Consider the following 9,494-nt stretch of genomic DNA (forward strand, 5'->3'; position numbering starts at 1 on the left):
TATCTATGATTAACACCCTACACAATAAAAATGATTAATCAACCTCTCATAATTACAAAAAAATGAACAAAATGAAAAATTATGATTGGTTGAATGCGGTTTGCACGGTTTGTACAAATTGAGTGGTTTGCATTTGATCGTTCCCCTATATATATATATATGTGTGTGTGTGTGTGTGTGTGTGGGGGGGGGGAGGGTCATGTTTAGGGAAAAACATAAATAGAATGAAAATCTAAGGAAGACTCTTATAATCTTTCATCTAAACGGTATGCACCTGTGCATACAAGTAATTTATATGCAATTGTCTGGTACGCACATGTGTATAACATGTACAACGTGCATAAAACCAATAAAGTAAAACAATTTCAATTACTTGTATGTACATGTGCATACCGTCTAGATGAATGTTTATCAGGGTGTTACTTAGTTTTTAATTTTTTTAGGTTTTCTCCTAAACCTCAATTATATATATATATATATGTGTGTGTGTGTGTGGGGGGGGGGGGGTTCAAGGCTATCTGCTAAATTGTTGTATTCAAGCTTTTGATTCTCTTGTATTTTGTCTTAGTATAAATAGTTTCCTTTCTTGTAGTTGTTAGTAAGCATTGTAAAGAGTTGTCATTTTTGTAATCTTTGAAGCAAATTAATCCGATTGAAGCATTTTGAAAATCGCTCTCTACATTTCTACTCTCTCTATACTTTTACAATTGTCTGTTGTAATCTTGAATCATATATTGTGAATTGATTAATCTTTCTTGGATTGTCAATTAGTACCATAGCAGATTACATCAACTTAGAGGATTGAATTATATTGAATTGAATCGGACTAGAATTGGACAATTTCTTGACCGACTCATTTCCACTTACTATTTTGAATCAATTTCTTATAATCTGTTTGAATTTGTGTGTTTGTTTGATTGAATTGTATGCGAATTTCAATTTGGAATTGATTTGAATCATTCAATTTTATAATTGAACTGATTTCAAGAATCAATTTTAAATTTTTGGTGATTCGTGTTCTTGAAGTGTTCATACTCTGTTCTTGAGGTTTTTCATTAAATTTGGACAATTTGATCTGTTGTTGATAAATTTTGACATTGAAAAATTGTTTGTGGTCATATTGCGAATCAGTCTGTGAAAATTTTGGTCAATTTGGTGTAAATTTGAGTATTTTTGGATCGAATTCTGGATTTTCACTAACTGTCATCTTCATCGCTCGATGAATTCATTCATCAAGCGATAAGAACCTTCATCGCTTTTTAAACATTGCATGTTGTTCGATTTGATATCTTCATCGCATACAACTAAGGTGATTTTTGTCTCATCACCTATCGATACTTGTATTTTTTGGTAATCGTTTAACTCTTGATCGATAAGTCTTCTTCATCGCTTAAAGCATTAAGTAATATGATATCGCTTAACTTGTGAGTGATAAGCATCCTGTCTGATCAAAGCTTGTCCGATAAGGTGTATATCCGGATAAGTGTTGTCGAATAAGGTGTGTTTCCGGTTAAGTCTTGTCCAATAAAAGCTTTTGATCAATAAAGACTTGTCTGATAAGGGTGGTGACCGATAAGGTAGTGTGCGATAAAGTTTGTGATTGTTAAAGGCTTGGGCGATAAGCTGTTTTGGGCGATAAGCTGTTTTGGGCGATAAGGGCTGTTAGGTTTGTCCGGTAACTTTGTTGGTAGAATTGTTTATTGTCCGATAAGAGTTTGATTTGGTGATTTCTCTAAGTTTTGAACTGTATAAATATCAAAGTTTAATCAATATTAAAAATGACTTCAAGAGAAACTATGACAATTAGTACCGATACAAAACCACCAGTTTTGTTTCGAGGTGACTATAACCAATGGAGAGATAGATTCTTGAAATTTATAGAAAGACGAAAAGATGGAGAGATGATTATGGAATCTCTTTTAGAAGGTCCTGTAGAATTTTGGAAAGAGATACCTACGATTCCTAAGAGAAACATAGCAGCTGAGTTTGTACCTAAAGAAAAATCAAAGTACTCTCAAACTGAAAAGGAGAGAGCTCATGCCGATGTGGTATGTAAATCATACATGATGCAAGCAGACGAATGAAATTTATACCAGTATAGATAGCTATAAAAAGTCAGGAAAGAGCATATGGGACCAGATTGAGAAAATGATGATGGGTTCAAAGGTTGGAACTCAATTGAAAGTGAATAACTGTATTACTAGCTATGAGGAGTTTAAGGCTAGAGAAGGATAAAGCTTGGATGATGTTTATGAGAGACTGACTAGACTTCTGAATGAGCTTATTAAGAATGATATTAATAATATGAGGATTGAAGTAAATGTTAAGTTTTTGAGTAATCTACAGCCTGAATGGAAATCTTTTGCCAACAATATCAGATACAACAAGTCTCTATCTAATATTGATATCCATGAGGTGTATGGGACTCTTAAACAAAATGAAGTAGAAGTTTTGGAGTTGAGAGAAGCTAAGAAAAAGAAAGAGAATGATGTGAATGATCCTTTGGTCTTAGTTTCTGAGAAGAAAAGTAGATCTAAGTCTGGAAAGTCAGTGAAAGAAGTGATTATGTTATGAAGAGTTCTGCTAGTGATTTAGACTCGAGATGAAAGAGCTTAAACAAGCCATGGTCATGCTTACTAGAGCTTTTCAGAAAAAGTTCTACAAAAAGCCGCCCAACAATCAGAAGTTTTCATCTGGTTCTAAGTATGAATACAAGGACAAGTTTGGTGAGAAGAATATATATGAAGAGAAGAAGTTTGAGAAGAAGAGTGATGATAAGAAGAAGTTTGTGAAAAGTGTTGCGGATGAAAACACTAAGTGCTACAATTTTGGAAAGAAGGGACACTTTGCTATCAACTGTAGGAAACCAGTGTTAAAGAACACTGACTACTACGAAAACAAGTTCCTTCTATCTAAGTAAAAGGATGCTGGCAAAGCTCTAATGGCTAAAGATGATCACTGCTCAATTTGGCAGATGATGGTGAAGAAGTTGAGGTTGTGGCACATACTTATTTGATGGCAAGGGCTGAATTAGAGATATTTGGAAATGAGAAAGAGAATTCTGATTCAAGTGCTGAGGTATTTGAATCTTCTTGTCTTGAACAGATGCACAAAATGATGTTTAAATTGCAAGATTTTTAGCACAAACTTAAAACTGAAAAAGATCGAGTTGCTATTTTAGAAAATTATCCTAAAAGGCAACAAGATAAATATATTGAGCTTAATTCTGAAAATGCTGGAAATGTTGCTTGGGCTCAATCTTTGCTAACTGATAATAAAAAGTATTCTGAGCAAAAAGATATCTTGTCTGAAGAGATATCTGAAATATCTGCAAAATACAAATCATTAGAGTTGACAAATGATGATTTAATTGTTAAAAACAACACTCTTGAATTATAAAACAAAATTTTACTTGAAAAACTCAAAGACCTTGAAGAAAAGTTGTATAAGAGAGGTCAAACAGATTGTTGATCCTCTCTCTCATTGATTTGATGATAATCCCGTTTACCTTTCGAAGTATTATTGTTTCTGTCTATTCAGTTCTAGCGATCATCACTGAGTCTGTTCAGTGAATGCTGAAACACGCATTGCAATCCTACAGTGACAACGATACTTCAAGAAGGCAAAACTCACCCAAGAACCTTCAGTGAATGTCAAAGACTGAAACTGAAAAATTAGTGACTGGCGCGTTCGTGATTTGAAGCGGTATTAAGTGATTACAACCTGGTCAACATATGTGTGAATACTGCACAAGCCTAGTGAATGCTGAAGAGACCTCTAACGTTATTCCAGCATTCAGTGATCAAATGAAGCTTGCCTTCCACACACAAAGGACAATCCTATACCCTTTCAAGAGTATAGATAGTACTGCACCGAGCTGACTAGTCGACTATAGTGCCCACCAACTCCATAAAAGAATGTCTGCTCATGAATAGACAATAGTACTATTCACTGTTGCAAAGAACAAACTTTACTTTTAAAGCTTGACGTATGTTCTAACTCTTCTGATTTGTATTTAATGCAATTAGTGTAAATAGTTGAGTGCTCTCCTTATGCACTACACATCTATCTATAGCACACAAAAGAACACATACGCTTATCTTCAAGCAAGTTAGAATTCTTCTCAAAATTCTAAACTTCTTACCCAAGAAGAAATGTTGGAAACCAGATACTCTTAATTCTCAGAAAACACAGTTTGATAAAGAATAAGAAATAAGTACGAACAGTGTATCGAGTTTGATCAAACGAAACATTTAAAATAAATAAGAACAATAAAAGACTTGAATAAGTCGGATGCTTTTCTTAGATGAAAATAACAATTCTCAATCCAAAGTATTCTCACAAGAAATATGCTATAGTATAAGTCGGCACTCTCAGGTAATTTGAATATGAGGAGGAAGCCTCCCTTATATACGCCTAAGTCAAACAAACTATGCTATAATTAAGGCTTGAATCTCTAAGTTGCCGAGTCCGCATCCTTATCGTTGACTGCTCTTGAAAAGTGGAGCGGACTAAGTCAAGTCGCCTTGATTATGTTTAACGCTTGCGAGAATGTTTGGACTAAACGCGCGTTCCATGGAGATAGGAGACCAAAGGCTCTGCATGTACTATATAGAAGCTCTGCATGTACTATGCAAAGGTTCTGTATATGTAGAGGCTCTGCATGTACTATGCAGAGGCTCTGTGTCTGAAGTTGTAGCTTTGCATCAAGCGCTTAAGCTCTTTGACGCATAAAACTTGATCGTCCATGGAAATTGAGCGCGGGCTCTGTATGTTGGAACCTTGACTCTTTGAGTAAGAGCTCTGGTTCTTGACCTCTTCTGCATGAGAGCTCTTAGTCCAGACTGCTTCTATAGACTAAGTCTCATTGACTAGAGTAAGATACTTCTTACTTACACTTTCACAAGATGGGTCTAATAATCTCCCCCTAAGTGTAAATAAGACATACTCTTACTGGAATTGAAAAACACGTCTAGTCGAAACAAGAGGTTGAAAGAAACCTCTGTTTTACATTATCAATCTAGAAAGTACAATACGATGAAAGGAAATTACATTGCTTGAAAAGATAGAAAAATGCTTGCAAAAGAAGGCCTAGATGTGTTGAAGTTTGATGAACCTCCTAAGAAGTTCTCGAAACTCCAACAAGTTATGAATTGACCTTAGTATAATCTTTGCTCTTTCCTTTACTCCAGGGGAGGTATCTCTGATCCTAAGTAAATGATCTCTGATGTAGCGCAGAGTAGAGTTTGAGTACTTGAAGCACTGGTCTTCTCGAAAAAAGATTTTCTTTCCTTGTTCGTTTCGGAAGACCACCCTCACTTCTGGTTCCACCAGCATGGTCCATGAGGGAATGTTTTTGAGGCCTTGCAGATCTTCGTTTGGTGCAGTAACGCTCAGTTGATCGATTCCCAGGTTCAGAGCTAGTTAGAAGTCAAACTTGCATCTAAAGTCCAGAAGGTCCGTCATTGTTTGTCTTATTGCAGAATTGGCCACAACATACTCTATCCTCTTATTCTTCTTATGATCCGTGAAGAAATACAAAGTCAAAAGGTCCCATGGATTCAGATTTATAAGATCATAATCTGTGAAAGTGCAAATCTGTCCACGAGACCTCTCCACCATATACTCATGGAAGATGATTTGATTGTGCATGAAGGTACGTTTCTTGATGTCGAGGACTTGCTTGATTCCATCGACAGAATGGACTGAAGAGATAGGCTATGTGTAGGGATGTAAGAACCTCTGCCTGATATTCTCTTGGGCCGTTGGATGGAGACGAATGATGGAGACGGATCTTGATGACCGGTGTCTCATCTCGCAGACTGTAGAGGAATTGATAGATGTCTTCACTATTTACCTTGTCTTTGATTGGCTTGTCGTGGGGTGTGGGCTTCATCATTGCATCCATACTATCCTTGATCTTTTGAACTCGATCAGAGGATCATTTGGTGCTTCGAGGCCTGCTGCTTGCGCCTTCTTCTGGTCTGCTATGTTTGACAGGAACCCTCCACCTCATTGTTGGAGTGACTACTCTAGTTCCTTGAGCAGGCACCCTAGCTCTGTGTGTGTTTCTTTGTGGTGGTGGTGCAGCTATTGTAACATCTTCTAGTGGGACATCAACAAGAATAGCCGTCAGATTTGGATCAACTACATTCACTGCCACCACTTCTTCTTCATGCCCTATTGTGGATGGAGCAGCAGTGTCTACGGCATATTCTGTTGAAGATGACAGAGCCTCTTCTGATTCAGATGAAGAGACGTATACAGCTAAGAGCTGGATGACATCTTCATCTTTTCGTTGTGCTTCTGGATCTGCATGGGATGCTGCAGGCATCTTTCCTTTTTTTAGTGCCTCTGTATGTTGTTGGCGCGTTCTGTGCTATCTGCCTTGATGATTCTGGCGCTGGCTGGCGTGGGGCAAAGGTAGAGGGGGAAACCCTTTGAGTGGTACTTGGAGCGGTTGTGAGCTGATTCTTCCCTTCTTGACGACTTTGAGGACCAGACAGGTCTGGATCCTCTTCGTCGTCAAGCCTTCTTCTCTTTGAGGCTTCAGTACATGCAGACAGTTCCATTCTTCGCTTTGGCCTTTGCTCTTCTGCTTGTGGCATGAACTTGATCTTATTCTCAAAGAGTTTGAGAATCTTCTCTGCTGCATCCGAGACTTTAAGGATCTCCATGTCTGTATGATAATTGAAGGCCGCCAAGGAACATTTAATCTCTGCTGCTGCCTCCTTGGCCTTGCTATTGAAGTCAGCGGTGAAGTTGGCCACTTTCTGAAGGAGACGGTCACCCAGAGCATTCATGGCAGACTGGGTGACGTATTCGACAGGGACGTTCAGAGGAATGAGCGTCTGAGATGAAGTAGAAGCTTGATCCATCTGAATGTATGCGAGGACCCTTTGCAAGGCCTCTGCATTTTGAGCTGTCAATTCTTGGAGTTTGTCGAGTCGAGAGGCATTCGTTATTGACTCAGCCCTCAATACTGCTAAGGATGCTTGAATTTCATCCAGAGCAGATGCAGAAGGAGATGGCTCTGCATGGGCCATATTGAGTTTTAGCTCTTCAAAGGAGCACAACATAGAAGTGACAAAGGACTGGAACTCGTCCCTTGTGACATAGGCTGTAGGGGTAACCTCTGGCTCAACACATGGGCCAGAGTGAGTCCTCATTCCAAGGACACCTTTTGTCTCGACTTGTTTGTTGTTGGTCGAGGAAGGATTTCCAGCAGATCCTTGTGGCTCTTGTTGAGGAGAGGTCACTACTGCTGTTCCGTCGTGGAGGGATTCCAAGGTAGGTTCAGAGCCAGCCAGAGGACCCTCCACGAGTGGACTAGGAGATTGGTCGAGAATCTCCAAGTCTGGTGCAACTAAACCTTGCTCTGAACAAGGTGGGGAAACTGCTAGTGCAGAGGAAACGAATTCCTCTGGTTGGGAGAGTGGCGTGATATGGAAAGACATATCACTTATCATTTCAAAGGTTTCACCCTTTTGAGAGGTTGATCCCTGATAGGTGGCTTCCTTTTGGCTTATATAACCAGAGGCAGATGCGACCTTTGGTTGGTTTGGTAGGTTAAGGTTCGAGTTGTCCACCTCTGTTTCAATGATCTCCGTGTCTCGACCACTGGAGTCAGATGATGTGGTAGCACTTGGAGTTGGGCTAGAGAAATAAGTGTGCCTATTCACTATTCTAGGCTGCTCTGGCTCGCCCACAGGCAGAGCAGCTTCTGCACCTCCTCCCTCCTCCTCATCTTCTTCTTCTTCCTCTTCACTTTCTTCACTACTTGTAGTATTTGACCCAACAACATCATCAAAATGTTCTTGGTCATCTTCTTCATTAGTGCTAGAGAAGAGCTCCAGGCCTCGATTGGCTTCTTCCTCTGCTCTGATTCTCTCTTCTTATTTTAGATGAGCAATCTCTTCTTGTCTTGCTCTCTCTGCTCACTCTTCTTCTTCTTTCAAATGAGCAATCTCTTCTAGTTTTGCTCTCTCTTCTCTTTCCCCCTCTTCTTTCCTCATCCTCTCTTTTTCCACTCTCTTCTTTCTTGCTTCTGCCCTCTTCCTCTTTTTCTCTCTCTTTTTCCAATCTCACTTCCTCCTCCTCTGCCTGAGGCCTTTGAGTGTCCTCTGTTCCCTCATCCTCTTGGTTTGTACCTATGCGTGCCGGGTTTCAAGGCACTGGTTCTAGTGCCTCGCGTGCACGTGTATATGCTCTCCTTATCTCCCTCGTCTTCATGTATGCTAAGAGCTTCATTGGGATAGGCCTCTTTGTAGCATATCCTTCTTTGTTGACTGTGGGTTTGTAGTATGAAAGCACATTCACCTTGTGCACAGGCAGACTTCCCACATCAATGTCGTTTTCATCAATGATGGGTCTTAGGAGAAGACCCAACAAACGCGGAAACAGAAGTGTTGGCAAGTCCTTTCCCTTAATCACCTCTTGGCACTTCTTGGCAACAGCCGCCTTAAACTCTATGTAGAGAATCAAGGAGTAGTCCAATGGGAGATCAAAGAAGATCCCATACATGATTTGGAGAATGTTTGTTGAGCACATGTCCAAACTTCCAATCTTTCCAGTCAAAGAACGATTTACCAATGTGAACATAGTGTTCCACATTGGTGGCAGGTACTGTCTTCGGTATTGAGAAGGGTATTGAATTCCCTTGTTGTACCCTAAGAACTTCAAGAAGGATACAATTTCATCCCTGTTACACCCCATCACTATTATCTGTAAAAGTAATGAAAAACACAAGTGTAAAAGAGCAGAAGGCCGAAGGAAGACTCTCAAGCAAAAAGTCTAAGTGCCCAATACAACCAGAGGTGCGATGAACGTCCATAAGTGCGATGAACTGCGCATCTCCATAACCCTTCTGGTTACCTACACTTGCAGTTTTCCACAATAGTTCAACCAGAGGAACTCGATGAAGAAGATCACAAGACATGGTTGAACACGCTCTTTAGAAGACGGCTGGAGATGGCAAATCGACAGCTGGATTCTCCATTCCTAATTTAGCATTATTTACTTTCCATAAGTCTAGATTTCTTTCCTTTCATAAGAGATTTGTAAATATCTTCCATAGATAGCAATTTCCATAATTAAATTTCTAGTATAAATAGGCTTTACCTTTCATGTAATTGTTTACGTTTTTCCACCAATCATTTGAATAAAAGTGAATCATTCAGCACTTAATATTATTCTTGAATATTCTTATTTGTGTTCTTCACTTTTTCCATCTACATGATATATTTAGGTTATTCATAACTTGAATATTCGTGTTATTGAGAGTTCTGGGATAAAAAATTGGTATCAGAGCCAATTGATTGCTCTTCAATCAAAACAATCAAATCAAAATCTCTCAATTCATTTTTTCATCCATTTAAATTCATAATCTTTTTCTCCAAAAAGTGTATTTTCTTTCTCTTCAAAAAATCTCTAATGGCCAACTGGAATTCTGCATATAGTGTGGGTTCCCTCACCAAACCTCCAACTCTTCAAAG

This window comes from Cynara cardunculus (genome assembly GCF_001531365.2).
Source record: "Cynara cardunculus var. scolymus isolate 2C chromosome LG 5, CcrdV1, whole genome shotgun sequence".
Taxonomy (NCBI): domain Eukaryota; kingdom Viridiplantae; phylum Streptophyta; class Magnoliopsida; order Asterales; family Asteraceae; genus Cynara; species Cynara cardunculus.